A 21,433-nucleotide genomic window follows, 5' to 3' on the forward strand; every position below is an offset into this window, starting at 1 on the left:
TGATTATCCATTTTATTCATGCCTCTCATAATTTTATATATCAGGTTGCCCATCCTTTGATATTCAAATGAAGACAAACCAATCTTTCCCTTCTACGCTCCAAACCATAGAACATCCTGGCAAACTGTTTCTGTATCCTCTCCAAAGCCTCCACATTCTTTTGATAGTGTAGTGACCAGAACTCTAAATAATAGAGCTTAGGTCTGGCCAATGGTTGAGGAATTGCTTTGCTCTGTCACTTGCTGCTATTTAGCATGCAGGTAAGACCATAAGGCCATAAAGTATAACATCAGAATTACGCCATTTGGCTCTTGAGTCTGCTCCGCCATTTGATGGTGGCCGATAGGTTTTCTCCTGCCTTCTCCCCATAACCCTTGATCCTCTTATTAATCGAGAAACTATCTATCTCTGTTTTAAATACATTCAATTACTCAGCCTCCATAGCCTTTTGGGGCAATGAGTTCCACAGATTAACCACTCTCTGGCTAAATAAATTCCTTCTCAGCTCAATTCTAAAGGGTCATCCCTTCACTCTGAGGCAGTACCCTTGGGTCCTAGTGTTTCCTACTAATGGAAACTAATCTTCTCCACGGCCACTCTATATAGGCTTCTCAGTATTCTGTAATATCAGGGGTATTCTGTAATATCAGGGATATCCTGTTTAACCAATTTATTCGCGTTCTTTGAAGGATCAACAACTGCAATTAGCCTCGCAATCCACAAGGATTTCCAGAAAACATTTGATAAGGTGACATGTCAAAAGCTATTGCGAGACATAAAGTGTAATTGTATTCAGATAACATAGCTGCATGGACAGAAAATTGGCTGGCCAATGGAAAACAGAGAGTATGGCAGGATGTGATGGGTGGAGTATTGCAAAGATCTCAACCTTTTACAATTAACAAAAATGACTTAGATGAGGGGACAAAATGGATCCTGGCTAAATGTGCAGATAGGTATGTTGTGAAGAAGACATAAGGAGTTTTCAGAATGATATGGATCAGTCATGGAGTAGGTAAGAGAAATCTGGCAGATGGAGAAAAATGTGAAAAAATATTAAGTTCTTCACTTTGGCAGGAAGAATGAAAAGCTGGAGTATTAATTAAAAGGCGATCAATTGTGGAATCCTGAGCATTGAGGGGTTTATGTGGTTTAGTGTGAGTCACAAATGGTTGCTATCTAATCACAGCACATAATCAAGAAGGATAATGGATGCCATCCTTTATTATGTGGGGAATTGAACATAAATGTAGGAATGCTGTGCTTCAGTTACACAGAACATTGATACAATCATATTTCAGGTCTCCTTATTAAGGAAAGGTTGTAAGTGAATTGGAGTCAGTTCAAAGGAGGTTGACTAGGCCATACTTAAGACTTATGAATTGGGAATAGGAGTAGGCCATTCAGCCTGTTCAGCCTGCTGTGATTCAATAGGATCATGCAGGAGATTGGAAGAACACAGTAAGCCATGCAGCATTAGGAGGTGGAGAAGTCAACATTTCAGGTATAATGCTTCTTCAGGACTGGGGGTGGGTGTGTGGGAAGCTACAGACAAAGGGGTTGGGGGGTGAAGTGGGGATAGGTGAACACAGGTAGAGGGTACAACCTGTTGGTCAATGGGAGGAATTAATCCGGTTGGTAGCTGGAAGGAAGGGTTGATCTGAGGAATGGAAGGGAGGGGGAGGGGCTGGGTAGGGATTCGGGGGATGGAAAGGGAGGTTTTTGAAATTGGAGAACTCAGTGTTGAGTCCCCTGGGCTGTAGGCTGCCCAGGTGAATGATGAGGTGTTGTTCCTCCAATTTTAATTCTGACTTGTTTTGGCAATGGAGGAGGCCAAGGATGGTCATGTCGGAAAGGGAGTGGGAAGGGGAATTAAAATTGGCAGTGACTGGGAAGTCAGGTTGGCCCCTGCAGGCCTGGCTGTGATGCTCAGTGAACTGACCACACTGGGAGCACCACATACAGTAAATTAGGTTGGAAGAGAGCCAGGTGAACCTCTGTCTCACCTGGAAGGACTGTTTAGGGCCGTGGATGGAGGTGAGGGAGTAGTGTGCCAGCAGGTTTTGCATCTTTCATGGCTGCAGGGGAAGGTACCTGGGGGTTCAGGGGTGGTGCGGGGGGAGGGGGTGTTGATGGGGAGAGTGGTGTGAACCAAGGATGGACAAGGGAAATGGTCCTTGCAGAAGGTAGAGAGGCGTGGGGAGGAGAAGATTTTCTTGGTGGTGAGGTCTAGTTGCAGTTGGCGGGAGTATTTAAGGATGATATGTTGGTTGCAGAGACTGGTGTGGTAGTAGGTGAGGACAAGGGGGAATCTGTCTTTATTGCATTTGGAGGGAGGGGTTTAGAGGAGTGGAAAGAGGAATGGAAATGGTGCAGTGGAAGGCTGCCTGGATGACAGGGGGAAAAGCACTTTGCTCCAAATAGGTGGACATCTGTGATGCTAGGGAGTGGAATATCTCCTTGTCCAAACAGGTGGGGTGGAGGTGAAGGAATTGGGAGAGTGGGATGGAGTTCTTGCAGGATACTGGGTGGGTGGAGGTATAGTCCATGTAGTTGTGAGAGTCTGTGGGTTTATAGTAAACATCCTTCTGATGACTGTCGCCAGAGATGGAAATGGAGAGGTCAAGAAAGGGGAGGGAGGTGTCCGAGATGGACCAGGTGAATTTGAGGGTGGGATCAAAATTGTGGGCAAAGTGGATGAACTGTTCCAGTTCAGCCTGGTTGCAGGACGCTGCACCGATGCAGTCATCAATGTAATGGCAATAGAGTTGGGGCACAGTACCTGTGCAGGTACTGAAGGAGGACTGCTCAATGTAGCTGACAAAGAGGCAGGCATAGCTGGGGCCTCTCTGAGTGCCCATGGCCACCCCTGGATTTTAAGGAAATGAGAGGTGTTAAAGTGAGACAGAGGTTCATCTGCCTCTCCTCTAACCCAGTTTACTGTTTCCGGTGCTCCCCATGTGATCCTCTCTGCATCAGGGAGAACAAATGTAAACTAAGAGCATGTTTCATCGAGCATCTCAGCTGGGCCCACAGGGGCAACCTGACCTCCCAGTCACCGCCCATTTTAATTCTTCTTCTCCACTCCCTTTCCGACATGACCATTCTTGGCTTCCTCCATTGCCATGATGAATCAGACCTAAAATTGGAGGAAGAACACCTCATCTTCCACCTGGTTAGCCTACAGCCCAGAGAACTCAACACTAAGTTCGCTAATTCCAAACAACCTCCCTTTCCGAGACCTGACTCCTTTCCCAGCCCCTCCCCACTTCCATTCCTCTTATTGACCTTTCCTTCCAGCTACCAACCAGATTCATTCCTCCCGTCAACCAACCAGGTCATACCATCTCCCTTGGAGAGCAGGTTCATAGCTCCTTGAAAGGGGAGTCACAGGTAGATAGGATAGTGAAGAAGGCATTTGGTTTGCTTTCCTTTATTGGTTAGAGTATTGAGTACAGGAGTTGGGAGGTCATGTTGCGGCTGTACAGGATGTTGACAAGGCCATTTTTGGAATATTGCTTGCAATTCTGCTCTCCTTCCTATTGGAAGGATGTTGTGAAACTTGAAATGGTTCAGAAAAGATTTACAAGGGTGTTGCCAGGGTTGGAGGATTTGAGCTTCCTGGAGAGGCTGAATAGGCTGGGACTGTTTTCCCTGGAGCATCGGAGACTGAGGGTTGACCTCATAGAGGTTTATAAAATCATGAGGGGCATGGATAGGATAAATAGATAAAATCATGAGGGACGTGGATAGGATAAATAGACAAAGTCTTTTCCCTGGAGTGGGGGAGTCCAGAACTAGAGGGCATAGGTTTAGGGTGAGAGGGGCAACTTTTTCATGCAGAGGGTGGTGCATTTATGGAATGAGCTGCCTGAGGAAGTGTTGGAGGCTGGTACAATTACAGCATTTAAAAGGCATCTGGATGGGTTCAGAAGGATATGGCCAAGAGCTAGCAAATCTTCAAAAAATGGACAGCACGGTGGCACAGTGGCACAGTGGTTAGCACTGCTGCCTCACAGCGCCAGAGACCCGGGTTCAATTCCCGCCTCAGGTGACTGACTGTGTGAAGTTTGCACATTCTCCCCGTGTCTGCGTAGGTTTCCTCCAAGTGCTCCGATTTCCTCCCACAGTCCAAAAATGTGCAGGTTAGGTGAATTGGCCATGCTAAATTGCCTGTAGTGTTAGATGAAGGTATAAATGAAGGAGAATGGATCTGGGTGTGTTGCGCTTTCGGCGGGTCAGTGTGGACTTGTTGGGCCGAAAGGCCTGTTTCCACACTGTAACTAATCTAAGCTAAATGGAATTAAATTAGGTTGGGATATCTGCTCGGCATGGGTGAGTTGAACTGAAGGGTCAGCTTCCACACTGAAGGGATTCCTTGATTCTCTCAGAAAGTGGTGCAACTTTGGAACTCTCTGTCTCAGAAGGTGGGGGTGTTATTGAACATTTTGAAGCTGATGTAGATAGGTTATTGTTAGGCAGTGGACTAAAGGTTAACCGGGTGGATTTACAAGGCAAACAGATCAGTCATGTTCATATTTGAACAGCAGAGCGAGCTCAAGGGGCTGACTGGTTTACTGCTGCTGGTTTCATAAGTTGATAAGTTCCCTTAAATCCTTGCGGAGAGATGTTAGTAGAAGAGGCCCCACATGTACATAACAGCTATAACACCCTATCAACTTGTCTCAAAGTGTTTCCAATCATTATCAAATAGCTTAGGTTGCCTTACGAAATTTTGGTGGATGCGTCTGCGTGGTTGACCCCCCAGGCCATGTGAAAATCCTAATTTAGGCATCCATTACCACATCCTCAATGTCAGTGCAACATCCTGAAACTCTCATCACCGTCACTTTATAGTATGACCTTCACAACATAACCTACAGCAGCTCAAGAAAAAAAACCCACCACCAACTCTACAAAAGCCCCTGGGACGAGCAATAAAATATCAGCCTTCCAGCCAGTAGGACATGAAGATTTACTTCAGAAGACAGAATTTAATTTTACTTTTAATTTAGTTGACCTCATCTCAGAGTCAAGGGACAGTGATCTCAAAAACTCAAGAGTGACTGCTCTCCATTTCAGTTCTTAGGTGGGTGCAGCAATTCCTGGACAGTGCAAAGAGATTTTCTTGCCCAATAATTACCTTTTCCATGACATTCTTTATGCCGTAACACTCAAATCACATCACTTTACATAAACACTATGTTGATCTCAGAAACAAGATATGAAAGACCTCAGGAAATTGCTCCAACATCATTGAGATTCATTCGAAAGTCCTTGTTCAATCAGAATTTTTTTCTCCAAAATCCAGTCAAGGCACCAGAGAAAATGGCATGTAATACTAACGGGCAAAGACTTAGCATAACATGTGCCTGTTCATCTTTCCTCAGCCGAATGTCCCCAGAATAATGCACAAAAGGATTAGACTGAGAAATGTCAGGGCTGATTACTTCAGCCCAATAAAATCAGGTTCAAGTCTTACTTAGTGTCCAAGTGCCATTACGCCTTTAAAATGTCAGGAAAGGGCTTACTAATTAAAATTAATGCAACTTGCCACCTACTAATAGTGAAGTTACTAGAGGCAATCATTTACTGCTGTGTCAAAGTGAAACATGCAACAAATAAAATTGTTCAACATAATGCCAGAAATCTAAAGTGCCGCTTAATTATGTTGTTAATTTTCCAACACTCCAAATCAGATTCAGTCTCCTTGATGATTGACAATAAGAATGTACAGATCGGTGATTCTGTGTTTAATTATTTTCATGTCACACCATTAGCTATTAAAGACTAACCATTGTAAGTTCAGACTGTGTTTATGGTCTTTTAACTCAAATAACACACTTTGCAGTCAATGACCTGTTTCTGAAGTGTAGCCACAGTCGGAACATATCAAAGTATAATCATACACACTGGTATCATATAAAATGGCAAGGATGATTATTTTAAGTCTTCATATCTCACTACACAAGACCACAAAAAAACTGCCAACACGTGATCCCATAAGAGAGTTGGCTACATCTGCCAATTTCTAAGACTTGCAGTTGGACATGACAGAGGGGTGCTCACCTCCTCCACTCATTCAGTCAGAATGCCATAGAATTGTGCCATTTGCAGATAATTTGCAGAATCAGATTCAGGTCTGCCCCTGGATGTCTATTCCAGCATTATATTTTCTTGCCACTAAATCATTAAAATCATGTCAGATTTGCTTTGCCAGTCAGTCTGCAAATTGTATTTCAATCAATGGGTTTGTCAAAACCTATATTTAACATCTCCATTACTTTCCCTGTGGAAGATAGTCATCCGCTGGGCAAGACACATAACTTTCACCTTGTGTCAGGGCTTCCTCGCGTTCAAAGAGTCACACATGGGCATTTGGATACAAGACCCTTCAGATCAAGACCATGAGTGTGAAAAGATCAAGAAATAACTGAAGGCACTGGATAGAGGGGCATAGAATCTTACAACATGGATACAGACCTTCAGTCCATGCTGAACATAATCTCAAACTAGTCCCACCTGTCTAGTCTTGGTCTGTACCAGAGGTGCAAATGTGTTGCTGGTCAAAGCACAGCAGGCCAGGCAGCATCTCAGGAATAGAGAATTCGACGTTTCGAGCATAAGCCCTTCATCAGGAATCAGGGGCAGGAGAATCGATGTTTCGGGCATAAGCGTTTCATCAAGAAGGGCTTCCTGATGAGGGGTTTATGCCCAAAACATCGATTCTCCTGCTCTTCGGATGCTGCCTGACCTGCTGTGCTTTTCCAGCACTACACTCTCGGCTCTGATCTCCAGCAACTGCAGCACCCACTTTCTCCTGTCTGTATCCTCCAAACATTTCCTATTCATGTATCTGTCCAAATGTCTTTTAAATGTTGGAACTGTACCTGCATCCACCACTTCCCCAGGAAGTTCATTCCACACATGAACCATCCTCTGTGTAAAAAATTTGCCTCTTAAGTCTTTTTTAATCTTTTCTCCTCTAACCTTAAAAATGTGTCCCCTTGTCTTGAAATTCCCCATTCAAGGGAAAATACAACTACCATTAATTCTATCTGTACCTTTCATTATGTCATAAACTTCTATATGGTTGTCTCTCAATCTCCTACACTCCATGAAAACAGTCCCAGCCGGTCCAGTCTTTCTTTATAATTCAAACCTTCCACACCCAGCAATATCTTCTGAACCCTCTCCAGCTTTGTATAACTGAGTGACCGGAACTGGACACTGTATTCCAGAAGAGGCCTCACCATTGTCCCGTACAACCTCAGCATGACTTCCTACCTCCTGTACTCAAAGGACTGAGCAATGAAAGCAAGTGTGCCAAACCCCTTTTTAACCATCCTGTTTGTATGTGACACAAACAAAAGAGGACTCAGAACCAATTCCTAATGAACACCACTGGTCACAGGCTTCCAGTCCAAAACAAAAACCCTGCCCCATTACTCTGTCTCCTGCTGTTAAGCCAATTATACATCAAATTGGCAAGCTCACCCTGGAATCCCATGTGACCCAACTTTACTCATTAGTCCACCATGTGGAACCTTGTCAAATGTTTTATTAAAATCCAAATATTACTCCTGCTCTGCCATCATCAATCTTTTTGCTAACTGCCATAAAAAAACTGAATCAAGTTAGTGAAACATGATTTTCCTTGCACAAAACCATGCTGACTATCCCTAAAATGTACGGGCCCTAACAACATTCCAACAATAGCATTGAAGGCGTGTGCTCCAGGACCTGCCACACCTCTAGACAAGCTGTTCTAGTAAAGCTATAACACTGGTATCTACCCAACAATGTGGAATATTGCCCAGGTACGTCCTGTATACAAAAATAGGACAGATCACCTTATCAGTCCTCTCAATCATCAGTAAAGTGATAAAAGAGGTCATTATCAGTGCTATGAAACGGTTTTCAAATAGCAGTAATTTGCTCAGTCACACTCAGTTTGGGTTCTACCAGGGCCACTCAGCTCCTGATTTCATTCCAGCCTTGGTTCAAATATAGACAGGAGAACTGAACAACAGAGGAAACAAGACTGACAATCCTTGACAAAAGACAGTGTTTGACTCAGAGTGGTGTCAAGGATCCAGAAAAATTGGAGTCAATGTGAAAAACTTTCCATGTAGATCATACCTGACACAAAGGAAGGTGGTTGTGGTTGTTGGAGGTCAGTCATCTCATCTCCAGGACATCTCTGCAGGTGTTCCTCAGGTTCATGTCCTTGTTCCGATCATCTTCAGCTGCTTAATTGATGCTTCATCCATCAAAAGATCAGAAGAAGGATTACTTGCTGATGATTGCACTGTGTTTAGTACAATTCACAACATGATACTGAAGCAGTCTGTTTCAAAATGTAACACGGCCCAAAAAACATTCAGGGTGAGCTGAGAATGGCAAGCAACATTCCTGCTACCAGGCACAGGAGAGAATCTGACCATTTCCCTTTAACATTCCATAGCATTACGTTGCTGAAGTCCCTCCTTGATGACATCCTGAGGCTTGCCTTTGACCAGGAAACTGAACTGCATCAGTCGTAAAAACAATGGAGTTTGTGGGCAAGTTGGAGGCTGGGAATTCTAAGGAAAAGCTCCCTATTCCTGACTCCCCAAAGTCTGTCCACCAACTCCAAAGGACAAACCAGGAACATGTACAAACACTCTCCACTTGCTTGGGTGATGCAGTTCCAATAACACTCAAGAAGTTCAACATGAGTCAAGATTAAGAAACCTACATTGTAGGAAAGTTTAAACAAAGGTATGGGGAAACGGTTGACTGCATTAGTGACTTCCTTTGTGGCGTCCTTTGTGTATCTGCCAGTAGTGTATTCACGAGCCACAATTTTGACTATCCTCTTTTGTGCTTCTCTTGCAATGATACCTCCAGCTCTTTGATGTAAAAAGTACAAGTCTCTATGATACCATTAGAAGCAATAAGACAGAGTTTCAGTCACTGCCACAACTTTGTGTTCTGTGCCAGCCCTTTAAAGGCCACTGTGTATGCTGGAGACCTCTAGAGCAGATGCCTCTATGTCTGTGCTCTATTTAAAATAATGGGCTGACCTTATCTCACAATATTTTTATGCCAATTTACCAAATTACAGGCACGATGGTGGATTATAGATTTCAAAAGGATGTCTTAAATATCAGCAGAGTTATTGGAGTGAATCTTCCTAACCCCTGAGCAATGTTGAATTGATCATATGAGATGGTGAGGGAGGAGCACAAAGTCTCATTTTCTGACTAAGTGTTGAACAGCAAGGTAGGATTCTTTCTAGCGGATAGTGGGAGGCATATTTGCATGCATTAGCATGTATTAACATCTCATTATTATCTAATCTCACTTTGTTAAAAATATAGTTTTCCATTTTCCAACCAGCTGAGTAAAAGCTAGATGGTGACAATTCCCAAAGCAAAAGTCAAAGCTGCTACCAGGCAACTCCAGCTCGCTGCCTGCTCATCTGACCCTCCATTGTGGAAACGAGGCACCAACATCTCAAGGCACAATTCATGGCTAGAGATCGCGCATATCCGCCATCCGCCGACTTTGACATCATACACACGCCAACCTCACACCAACATCATGGTACATCTCCGATCCCCCTAAAGCATGGTCGTGCAATTCAATGTTGCATTTTGGAGTCCAACAGCATCCTTCACCAGAATGTAGCTGCCAGGACACTTTGCATCCAGGGACAGGCATCCATCTTATAGATTCAACCAGGGACATCTCAGAGATCCTCACTTACTCTCAACACCCACTCACTTTGTGCTGACTTCAATACTCACAGCATCCCTGCCTTGCCTAGGCCATGCTTTTTATGCACTTCGACCCCTCAGCTGAATTTTGCCTTGCCTATTAGAATGATACAAAGTCAGGCAACTTGTTATGGCTGCCAGCACTGATCAGTCAGGGGTTTGGGATGTTGCTGTATAGCACTGTGCTACTTCAATCTCAGTCCTATGCCATGTGTCAGCTGCATATAATCGAAATATACTCCATACGCATCAACTAAGTGGCCATGTCTCAAAGACAAAAGGGAATAGTCTTCAATCAGGTGAAGGGAGTCATCCTTCAGTCATGGGCCTTTTGTACAAGTCTTTGGACAAGGACAGTCTCCAATATCAGTTCAGGGGCTTGGGCATGCGCCATTGCCTCATGTGGTGGCCAGGGTCAGTGCATACATACTCCTACAGTCTGGGGATTGGGCCATGGTCAGCCCTGCGCATGTCACACAAACAGTCGGGGGTAATGCATGAGAAAACCACCTGGAGCTGCATGGAGATCAGTCGAGGGTTTGGTCACTCATTGTTTGGGACTGTCCATCCAAGTGGGTCAAAGTGATATGCCAAGGACAGTCCTGGGGTGGGGGAGGGGCATCCAACAAAAGATTGGGGTTGAGGTGGAGATGTTTTCATGGGCCACTGCTGTAGTGGGTTAACCAGAACATTGTAGGAATTGGAGACTGCATGCTGGGATTGTAAAAATGGGCAACTCAATCTATTAGGAAAAAGAGGTGTCAGGGTAAGTTCCACACTTTTCTCTCTGCTACCTTACACTCACTACACTTCGACAGCAGCCACCTCTTACCAAGTCTCATGATCTACTACTCCTACTATTGCATGCAACATCTTCCTTCATTTATCCCCCACCAACTTCCAGCCTACTAATCCTTGCAAGGCCTCAAACTGCCTACTCACTCACTTGGGACACCTCTCTGTCTTGGCCCCACTGACAGCTGTGCCATCTGGGCAGGCAAAGACCAAGAGTGCTCCTGCGGAGATGCCAAAACCACCATGTCCTGGCCCCAAGTAAGAAGCATTGTCCTTTGCTGTGCTACTTTTCCATTCCCCGCTTTGTGAATATTGTTAACTTGGCTGAATTACTAGACCTTTTTTGCAACATTTTCTTTCTTTTGTCTCAAGCAGAGACCAGTAGAATCAGCACATTCTTGGTGGCTGAGAGGTTGTTTTCGCAAAGATCTAGATCTTCACCTCCTGTGGAAGATAGCACAGATGAGGATGACCTAGCAAGGCTGCCTCCTAAACTCTTCACCAGCTCAAATACTGTCACCTTTCTGGGTGCGTCAGCTGGATTAGAGTCAGGAGTATCACACCTCCCCAACTGGTCGAGGGAGAAACTCAGAGTACTGCTGCACAGCAGGCAGCTGCTCAATCCAGGAAGCAGAGGATCCCAGGGTGCCTGCAATTAACAACTTAATTCCAATGCACAAGAAGACAGAGGAGCAGTAGTCAGTTTAACCAAGGCACTGGGTGAACTGACACACCACTGGCAACAAGACCAACATGAGACAATTGCACCAAGTTCACTGCAGTGTTGAATTTCATTGTGTATAGGACTTCAATGTTGTTTTATAATGGCCTTCCAGGAAGCAGCTTTCTGAACTGAACAGGCACCACTCCTTAGTCTTTTTTATCTGTGCACTGTTAAATGCTCAGGACTCCCTTTTCATTATACAATCCACATTCTCTAGGCTGTGTGAGCTGAAAATGTGTTGCTGGAAAAGCGCAGCAGGTCAGGCAGCATCCAAGGAACAGGAGATTCGACGTTTCAGGCATAAGCCCTTCTTCAGGAATCTTCGACGTTTCGGGCATAAGACCTTCTTCAGGATACTACAATGAACTACAATGATACTACTGACCATCAGTGAGAGTCACAGAAGATGTTGTGATATGCTTGCTTGTTTTTGGCCATTATTGACAAGGCCTACAATAAGAAAATACTGATTCCAGGAGAAAACCTTAATGAAGACATGCATTGTTCATATTGTGTTTGTGATTGCGTATGTCAAAGCAGACAAGATATTAGTACAGCAGAATGCTGCGCTCTCTGATCTTGCTGAGGTCTGAATTTCTCGATAGTCAATACACGATATAGGTACAAAGGTAGGTTCCTAAAAAAGAATCAAGGGTTTGAGATTTCTGATCTTCTGTTCAGGTCCTTTTCATTCTTGAAGTTGTGGCATCTCAATAAGGCCTGAGTTTATTGCCCATCCTTATGCCCTAGAAACTATTGCAGTCCATGCAGTGGGGGTCTTTCCCTCACAGCACTGTGGTCTGCCTTCTCCACAGCAGTCCAAGAAGATAGCTCATCCCCCTCTCCCAAGGACAATTAGGAAATCACAAAATTTAGAACATGGAGGTACGAATCATCTTTCAACTGTTTAGTTCACAACACTGTGGATGTGTCTCTTAGTCATTTACACCAAGTAACCATTTACAATCACTGGAGTCAATTCACGTTCTCATGTGATTGTTTTCACAATGCACATTACGGTTTGTCTCTGAAATTCAAGTCCCTTGGCACAGCAGTTACGCTTAAAACAGCAATATACAGTCAGTATTTTTACACCAGGCAGAACTCACTTTAACTGATTGAAAATAGCAGCGAGGACACAGAACAAAATCAGATTTCCAGCATCCTTAATTTGTTGTTTATTTTAGTGTTGAGGGAGATAGATGAAGGTCTGGGAATAATGGCTAAGATGTCATTGTAGATAGATTTTTTTGATGAAATATATTGGGTAAAACCCAAGAGCCATGTCTATAAATTACATGAACACAGAACTCAGGTATCAACTGCTTGTGTTCAACTACCAGCAGCTTTCTATTAATATTGTTATTGACCTTTGGAATAGTTTACCAGCTCATGCAGCAAGCATGAATTTATTGTAAATACTGAGTTGGACTGGTTTATGGCTGTGCAGGATTGTTGTGTCACCATAGTCATACCAGACCATAAGGCTGTTCTCTCATTAGAGAGAGATGACTGGTGGTGATTTAACCTGAGGGCCACCATACTTAGGCAAGAGAAGACGTTAAGAAGGAGAGTCCTTCATAGTAACCTTAGCCAGTGATAGGAACTGAACCCACACTAATGGCATCATGCTCATTCATAAGTCAGTCATCCAGCAAGACGCACCTGAATTCCCACCAGGCATGTCTGAACAAGTTGGTTGAAATCAGTGACACTTAGTACCAATATAAAGGAAGACACCAACTTAGAAGCAACAGATAATGAACAAATAACAAGGGACTCCCAGCAGCAGTGCAGAATCTGTGTTTCTGTTCAATGTGAATTCATTTTGTAATAATGCCTCTACACAATGCTTTCAGGTCCAGCACAGTCTGGACAAGTTATCAGAGACAATGCAATTTACACAAAATGCATTACTGGTTTTCTGGATTTTTAAAAGACTTTCCACCTGGTTAAAAAAGGCAAGAGATCTCAGCAAAGTAATACGAGAAACTTCTGTGTGGATTGTTGCGAGCAGTGAGTTTCTGTAAAAATCCATTCGCTCAGACCATTTTCTCAGCTCTTCCAGTTCAGTCGTCCAATCAATCCAGTAATTTTCCTACTGCTCGGTTTTCAGGGAGACCCCTGGACATTTCACTTCTTTGATTGGGTCATTGATTGGAATATTTCTGAGAGTTTACATCATTTAAAAATGCTGCAAAGGCCAATTAACCTGGAAGCGTTTTCTTATTTTCGATGTGTTTACTGTAACTGTATTTGCACAGAGAACCTCTTCCTCCCCCTTCTCTTACACGTTCCAATATAATTGTCTGATATTAAATCCAACCCATTATCTAGCCAGGATAGATTTTACCGTCTGTCTCAATGTCATCTCTCCCTCACAAAACAAAAGACCTTTCTTTGCAGCTACTAAACAACCTGTCCACAATTTATTTCTCTCTTTTTCTTGTGGCTAATTCAGAGACTTGTCACACAAGTTTTCCGTGCATTGCAAAGAATCAAACTTTTGAACGCCAATTGGATGCAGTACTTCTCAAAGTGTTCACATTTCACTTAGCTTTTATGTAATTAGTATTGTAAAAGTACAACGATGAGAAATATGACTCCAAAACATTAAGCTGCAATACTTACTCGGATGGGGTCTAATAGGCTCGCGGCTGTTCGTCCACCTGTGGGATCTTTGCTTGGTTCAGGGTTTTCAGCTGAATGATCATTTTCCCCAAGTGTGTCTGAACCTGCTGTGCTGTGTCAGCTCGGAGGGTTCCAGGACCTGGATAACCGGAATCCCGCACTGGCTCTGACACTAATATCTCAATGTGTAACGGTATGACTGTGGGCGGGACTCCAGCTGCCCGTCACATCCAACTTGGACGTTCACCTTGTTTTCTGCCCCTCTCCACTGAGTGTCTGACCGCAGGGACAGAGAGGCCGCTGATGTGTCAGGGTGGATTTGTCTGCCACTCCCTGTTATTGGTGAACAAGTGGCGGACACAAAGCTGCTGGAGTGGGTTTTAATCGGACAAAGGAAGACATTGAGGTGATTTCAGCGATTCTGCAGACCTGTTGCTATCGCTTTCTTTCTCTGTCTCTCTTTGCATCTCAGAAGAAATAAATTCTTATGCCCATATCCTTTTTCTCTCGCTAGTAATCATCAAAATAGTTGGGCAAACAGTTTGCAATACAACTCCCAGGAGAGCTGCAGAAGCCAGAACCTTTCAGGCACTACTGAGTTTTGAGCAGATTTGTAGCTCAGGTTGAGGTTTCTGGATGTGGGTTTGCTCGCTGAGCTGGAAGGTTCATTTTCAGACATTTCATCACCATACTAGGTAACATCTTCAGTGAGCCTCTGGACAAAGCTGCCTTTCAGGCACTGTTTCCATTTGGCTGCATTAGAGTCCAGTATTATCTGCCTTTTCCACACTTTCACCCAAACTCAACATGAATGCTTCCGTTTAGAAGTGGCATTTCCCTGTAGCTCTCTTATCCATCCGTACACCGACATGAAAGTTTGCATTGTCATATTTTCAATAAAGTGGATATTTATTCACTAAATATTTTCTTCCAAGTTAGTGCTCAGAGACTAACGATTAACTCAGAGAGTTTTTTGACCAGCATTTATCACCTATGCCCATTTGCCCTTGAACCTAAAAGCCTCAGCTTTTCAGAGGGCAGTTGCTGTAGCTGTGAAGCCACATGGAGGCCAGACCAGCTGTGGATGGCAGATTTCTATCCCTATGGTGTGACATCAGCCCTCTGGGGTAGAAAATTCCAAATATTCACCCTCCCTCTCATCTCAGTCATAAATGACCAACACCATACTCTGAGACTGTGTCCCTTTGGTTCTAGATTCACAAACCAGGGAGAACACTGTCTCCACATCAATCTTGTCACACCCTGTAAGAAGTTTCAATGTGATCACTTCTCATTCTTTAACACGCTAGACTGATACCAGTCCAGATTCCTCAATCTTTCATGGCATAATCACATCATCCCAGGGATATATCCTTGAAGGATCCATTTCCTTATCCTTCAATTCCCTTAGTACCCTAAGCTTTATCTGTTCTGTTCAATGACTCAATATCCACTGCCGAAAGTAAATAAATAAATTTAGTCAGTCCACCCAGTTTTTAAAAACTTATCTGAGTAGCTGAGAATCTCAAATCTTTCAAGCAGATTTCTTCTGAAACTTTTCCAGAGTTACTATAACACCCACGATATGTGGAGAACAAAGCTGGATTCCATGCACAAATAGGGGAGAAACAGCATATGATCAGCAGCTGTTTAAAGAGGTTGTGGTGGAAAACTGACATAAGATATTTGGACTGCACACATGCATGAGGTTTGCTGCTATCACATCTGGCAACTGCACTAATGTAAATGTTATGCTTGCATTTTCTACCAGCCCTCTGCAAAGCCATTGTCAAGTGACCTTAATAGATGACAGATATGTGCAACAAACTATTACACTTCATCTTAGGCTTTTTGTGGAGACAAAGCATGTAAGGATGGAAGTATATGAACATTTCAAAATAAAGATTAAATATGTGAAGGGCACAGTTTTGTCTTATAACACTGGACAACCTCCTTCCAATTCTCTACTGGAGGTCCCCATGAAACTGAACTTCCAAAGTATCATGTCAATATTGGCACTCTAAAAATATTTGTCCATGGATGTGATCATTGCAGGCAATCATTTCCCATCCTTGACTACTTTGAGAAGATAGTAGTAAGCTGCCTTCATGAACACTGCAGTCTATGTGATGCAGGTACACTCATAGTACTATTAGGGAGTGATTTTGAGGATCTAATGACAGTGCAGGAATGGTGATAGCCCTCCAGACTTGTAACTTGGCAGAGAATCTGTAGGTGGTGACATTTCTGAGTATCTGTTGCCCTTGACCCTTCTAGGTGGTGAAGACTGTATGTTTGGAAGATGCTGTCAGAAGTGATTTGCTGAATTGCTGTAGTGATTCTTGCGGATGGTGGAGGGAGAAACCTTTAAAGTGGTGGATATGGTGTTGATCAAGCAGGCAGCTTTGTCCTAGATGGTGTTGAACTTATTGAAAGCTATTGGAGCTGGATCCATCCTGTTCCATCACAACTATGCTGTGGGGATAGTGGGCAGGTTTTGGAAAGTCAAGAGATGAGTTACTTGCTTAGAATAAGAAGGCTTGGATTGGCCACAGTCTTTGAATGACAGTTAAATATCTGATGAATGATGACTTGTGGAATGTTAATGGTGAGAAATTCAGTGATTGTAATTGCAAGTCAAAGGAAAATAGAGATGTTTCTCTTTATTAATGTATAAAAGTGGTGTTTTAAGTTGTTGCAGGTTTTCAGTGTATTATTTCCTGTGACCAAAAGGGGAAGATCATAATGAGAGACATTTTCGATGCTTGCAACATAAGATCTTATTTGAAATATGGAGGTAAAACAAAGTAAGAGAACATTTCATTTATACAATATTTGCAATATTATGGCATTATTAGACAATATACATAATATTTTATAAACTGCAGAGATATTTGAAACAAAAACATTATTGAAGTACGTCTTGCAGCTCTGGCTTGTGTTCTCCAAGATACTGAATGAGACCAAGTCATGTGATGCTGAATCATTTCCTGTGATGATGTAAAATCCAAATTAACCCATTAAAACCCCAACATCTAATATTGTGCTACATTTCACTCCAGTCTCTGATTCTCTTTGCTATATTGTAAAGATAACACAATCCACAGTTTTAAACCCTGGTGTGCTGCAGTCTTTAATCTTATTTCTTCTTTTAGGTCCTCATCTTTCCTCCATTCTTCTGATATAGACATCCACTGTGGAAATTTCAAGAATGACCAGAATGGATCCTCATTTCCTAATGACCAGATCAGGGGGTTGAATCCTCTGGGTGGTCCTTTGGGCACTGTTGGACAGGAGAGGAATTGGTGAATGATTCAGGTTCACAAGTCAGATTGTCATCTGCATTGCTGGATGATTGCAGTAGCTCTATTCAAGAACTTTATGTAAATGGAGGCTTCCACAGGGTAGGAGGCTTTCTCTGTCTGGCACCCAGCACAAACAGTACCAGGCTGTGTTTGAATGAGGTAGAATCATGCACATGGTCTCTGTTCAGTTACTTGTCCATGGCACATTTATCTCGGATACTTATTGACTCTCCTAGTTCTGGAGAAGAGTCATTCTGAGCTCAAAACATTCACTTTGTTTCTCTCTACACAGATACTGCCAGATTCTGATGAGTTTCTCCAGCCCTTTCAGTTCTTAGTTCAAATTTGCAGCATTTGCTGAACTGTGCTTTTATTTCTATCGCCTGGTTAGATGTCTGGACGGTTGCTTACCTTGTGACATTTTTAACAGTTCCTTATCTGACTGGAATGATATTTCTCCTCTTTCTCCCTCATTTTGCCAACAGTTTGTATTTGTTGTATGATGTTTGTGTGAGAGGTTAGAGTTGAGTTCTTAATCATCTTCAACGAGGAGCTCACATGATAGTTGTCAATTTTGTAGTTTAGTGAATGAAAACTCAAGAATGCAAGTTGTATGTCTTTGTGCTTCATCCTCAATACTTTCACTTTTATCCTTTAGCTCCACCTTTGACTTGAGGCTTACCTCAACTGACTTCAATCCATCTTGAGCAGTAGTCTGTGACAATGACAAGGGCATCTTAATCTCCATGCCAGAAGATGTCTATCCCAAGATGTAGCCATAGATATGATAGGAAAGAGCTTCCTGCCTACTCAATGCTACCTGTCCCTCTACCTATCTTTGTATCGTCTGCAAACTTAGCCAGAATGCCCTCAGTTCCTTCATCTAGATTATTAATGTATAAAGTGGAAAGTTGTGGTCCCAACACTGAGCCTTGCAGAACACCACTTGTGACCTGCTGCCATCCTGAGAAAGACCCTTTTATCCCCACTCTCTGCTTTCTGCCAGACAGTCAATCTTCTATCCATGCTAGTACCTGTCCTCCCCACTCCTTAATAACAATCTTTCCTTTTTTATACTGGACAGTTTGTGCTGAGATAGGGCTCTTCCTGTAGCCTCACAGCCTGGATCTATTGTGTTTCCTGATCTCAGCTTGTTTGCTCAGTTAGATTACTCTTTCTAAGGTTACATCATCTCTTGACTACAAGTGGTCAGACAAGACATCATATAATGCTCCCTACAACAATTCAATTGTTCTGTTTATTTCTATTCACTCATGGGATGTGAGTGTTGCTGACTCTGCCAGTATTTATTGACCATTTCTGGTTGCCTTTAAGAAGGTGGTGCTAAGTTGCCATCTTGAACGACTGCAGCCCATGTGCTGTAAATTGTCATTAGAGAGAGAATTCCAAGATTTTGACCAATTCTGCTTGGCAAAGTGTGAAATTTCTCTTGAGACCAGAGGCTGGTGATTTTGAGGTAATTTCCATATTTCAGAGTTGACCAGGGGGCACTTCAGGTCACACTGGTCAGATGGGGACAAGGGTTACTTGGAGCGTGAGATAGAGCAGCATGCATATTGATGAAGCCGGTGACTAGTCCAGACTCTGGAGCCATACTGCACTAAAACCAATGTTTAACAAAATTGTCCAGGTAAGTTTTTCCAAGTAAAATTGAAATCGTTCAGTTTTCAGACACCTCTGGTTTTTGGGTAACCAAATTTGAGGTACCCTACCTTTGATTTATAAGTACAGCAAAAAAGGAGGCAAATTGACCCATGATACCTGTTCCAACTCTTTGGCATAATCATTGAAATTATCCCACTTCCCTTCTCTTTTCCTGTAGTCCTGTAAATTTCCACCCTCAACTATAATCCAATGACTTTTTAAAAATGAATCACCTTCTCAGGCAGCACATTTCATACCACAACACTCCATATATAAAATGTTTCCTCAAATTGCTTGTGTTTGTTTGCTCATCCTTGGCAAGTTGGATTGTCCTTGGCAAGTAGGACTAATGAGAATCCCTCGGCATTTTATACATATATTAGGAGCAAGAAGATAACTGCAGAAAGGGTATGTCCACTCAAGGAGAAAGGAGGGAATTTAAGCATGGAGTGAGAGGAAGTGGTGAAGTACTGAATGAGTACTCAACATTGTTACTCACTAAGGAGAAGGACATGAATGATGGTAAGATTGGGAAAGGAGTATGTTGGTATCCTGGGACACGTTGATATAAGAAGGAGGAAGTATTAGGTGTCTTGAAAAACATTAAGGTAGATAAGTTCCCAATTGGATCTATCCCAGAATACTGAAGGAAATAATACAGGAATTGCCAGGAGCGTTGATATACAGAGAAATCTTGGGAACCAAGTCTGGAGCTCTCTGAATTTAAACACACAAGTAAATAAGCTGGTAAAGAAGACGTGTAACATGATTGCATTCATTGGTTGCGGCACAGTGTTTTAAAAGTTGGCAAGTCATGTTGCAGTTGTGTAACACTTTAGCTAGGCCACATTTGCTGTATTCTGGATTAGTGGTGCTGGAAGAGCACAGCAGTTCAGGCAGCATCCAAGGAGCAGTACTGCTCCTCGGATGCTGCCTGAACTGCTGTGCTCTTCCAGCACCACTAATCCAGAATCTGGTTTCCAGCATCTGCAGTCATTGTTTTTACCTTACATTTGCTGTATGTCTGCAGTTCTTGTCTTCATACGATAGGAAGGAAGTGGACACTTTGGAGAAAGTGCAAAAGTGGTTTACCAAAATGTTGTCAAGACTGGAGTGTATTGGCTATGAGATGAGAGTGAACAAATTTAGATTGTTTTCACTAGAGCACAACAGGCTGAGTGATGACCTGATAGGAGTATATAAAATTATGAGAGACATGATAGTTAGAGTCTTTTCCCCAATGTGGAAATGTCAAATATTAGGAGGTATAGCTTTAAGGTAAGAGGAGAAAAGTTTAAAGGAAATGTGAAAGGCACGTTTGATTCACAGAGGATGTTAGGAACACACTGCCAGGAGAGGTGGTAGAAGCTGATACATTAGCAAAGTTCAATAGGCATTTAGACAGATACATGAACAGGCAGGGAATAGAGGGATATGGACCATGTGAAGGCAGATGGGATTGGTTTAGAATGGCATCATGGTCAGCACAGGCTGAAAGGTCTATTCCTGTGCTGTACTGTTCTATGTTCAATAATGACCTTAAATCTGTGTCCTCAACTTGTTGTTCCTTCGGGAAAGAATTTCTCCCCATTTACTTCATTAAAGCTATTAGCAACTTTGAACAAATGCCTATTGGAAAGATGTTGTGAAACTTGACAGGGTTCAGAAAATATTTACAAGGATGTTGCCAGGGTTGGAGGATTTGAGCTATAGGGAGAGGTTTAATAGGGTAGGGTTGTTTTCCCTGGAGCTTTGGAGGCTGAGGAGTGACCTGATAGAGGTTTACAAAATCATGAGGGGCATGGATAGGATAAGTAGACAAAGTCTTTTCCGTGGGGTGGGGGAGTCCAGAACTAGTGGGCAGAGGTTTAGGGTGAGAGAGGAAAAATATAAAAGAGACCTAAGGGGCAACGTTTTCACGTGGAAGGTGGTACGTGTATGGAATGAGCTGCCAGAGGAAGTGGTGGAGGCTGGTACAATTGCAACATTTAAAAGGCATCTGGATGGATATATGAATAGGAAGGGTTTGGAGGGATATGGACCAGGTGCTGGCAGGCAGGTCTAGATTGGGTTGGGATAACTGGTCGGCATGGATGAGTTGTACCGAAGAGTCTGTTGCCGTGCTGTACATCTCTAAGTCTCTATGACTCAAATCTCCCCTTAATCTTCTCTGTTGTAAAGAGGACAACCATAGCTCTCCTATCTTCCCATTTTAACTGAAGTCTTACATACTTGGTGACATTCTAGTAAATCTGTGTTGCATCTTGACATGTTTAGTGCCTAGAACTGAACACATAGTATAACTTCTTTGTTTTTGTACTTAATGGTTTCATTACTGAAGGCAAAGATTCCATACACTTCTTTAATAATCTTCCCAATTTATCCCAAGGATTTGTGTACATCCCAGTTTTCTCTGTTTTCGTATCACCTTTAAAATTGCATCATTTGGTTTATTCTTCCTAACAAAATACAGGTAGTCCCTGGATTCCACTCTTGAGGCCATTTGCAAACTGATCTGTCGGCCAAATAGGAACACTGCAGGACAATAT

General features: G+C 42.9%; 1 protein-coding gene across 5 annotated transcripts in view; it reads right to left on the minus strand.

Annotated features, from left to right (window-relative positions):
• Positions 1 to 14,066, minus strand: part of LOC132816836 (P2Y purinoceptor 2-like) — a 32,161-nt gene extending 18,095 nt beyond the window's left edge. For 4 of the 5 annotated variants that reach the window (XM_060826813.1, XM_060826814.1, XM_060826810.1 and 1 more), the window contains exon 1: positions 13,915 to 14,066. The gene's annotated coding sequence lies outside the window, so the exon portion shown is untranslated. Of the gene's footprint in view, positions 1 to 8,142; positions 8,264 to 13,914 lie in introns of all 5 variants that reach the window. The other variant, XM_060826812.1, reaches the window with a different exon arrangement.
• Between the last annotated feature and the right edge of the window lie 7,367 nt (positions 14,067 to 21,433).

Source organism: Hemiscyllium ocellatum, chromosome 6, assembly GCF_020745735.1.
Source record: "Hemiscyllium ocellatum isolate sHemOce1 chromosome 6, sHemOce1.pat.X.cur, whole genome shotgun sequence".
In the NCBI taxonomy this organism is placed as follows: Eukaryota; Metazoa; Chordata; class Chondrichthyes; order Orectolobiformes; family Hemiscylliidae; genus Hemiscyllium; species Hemiscyllium ocellatum.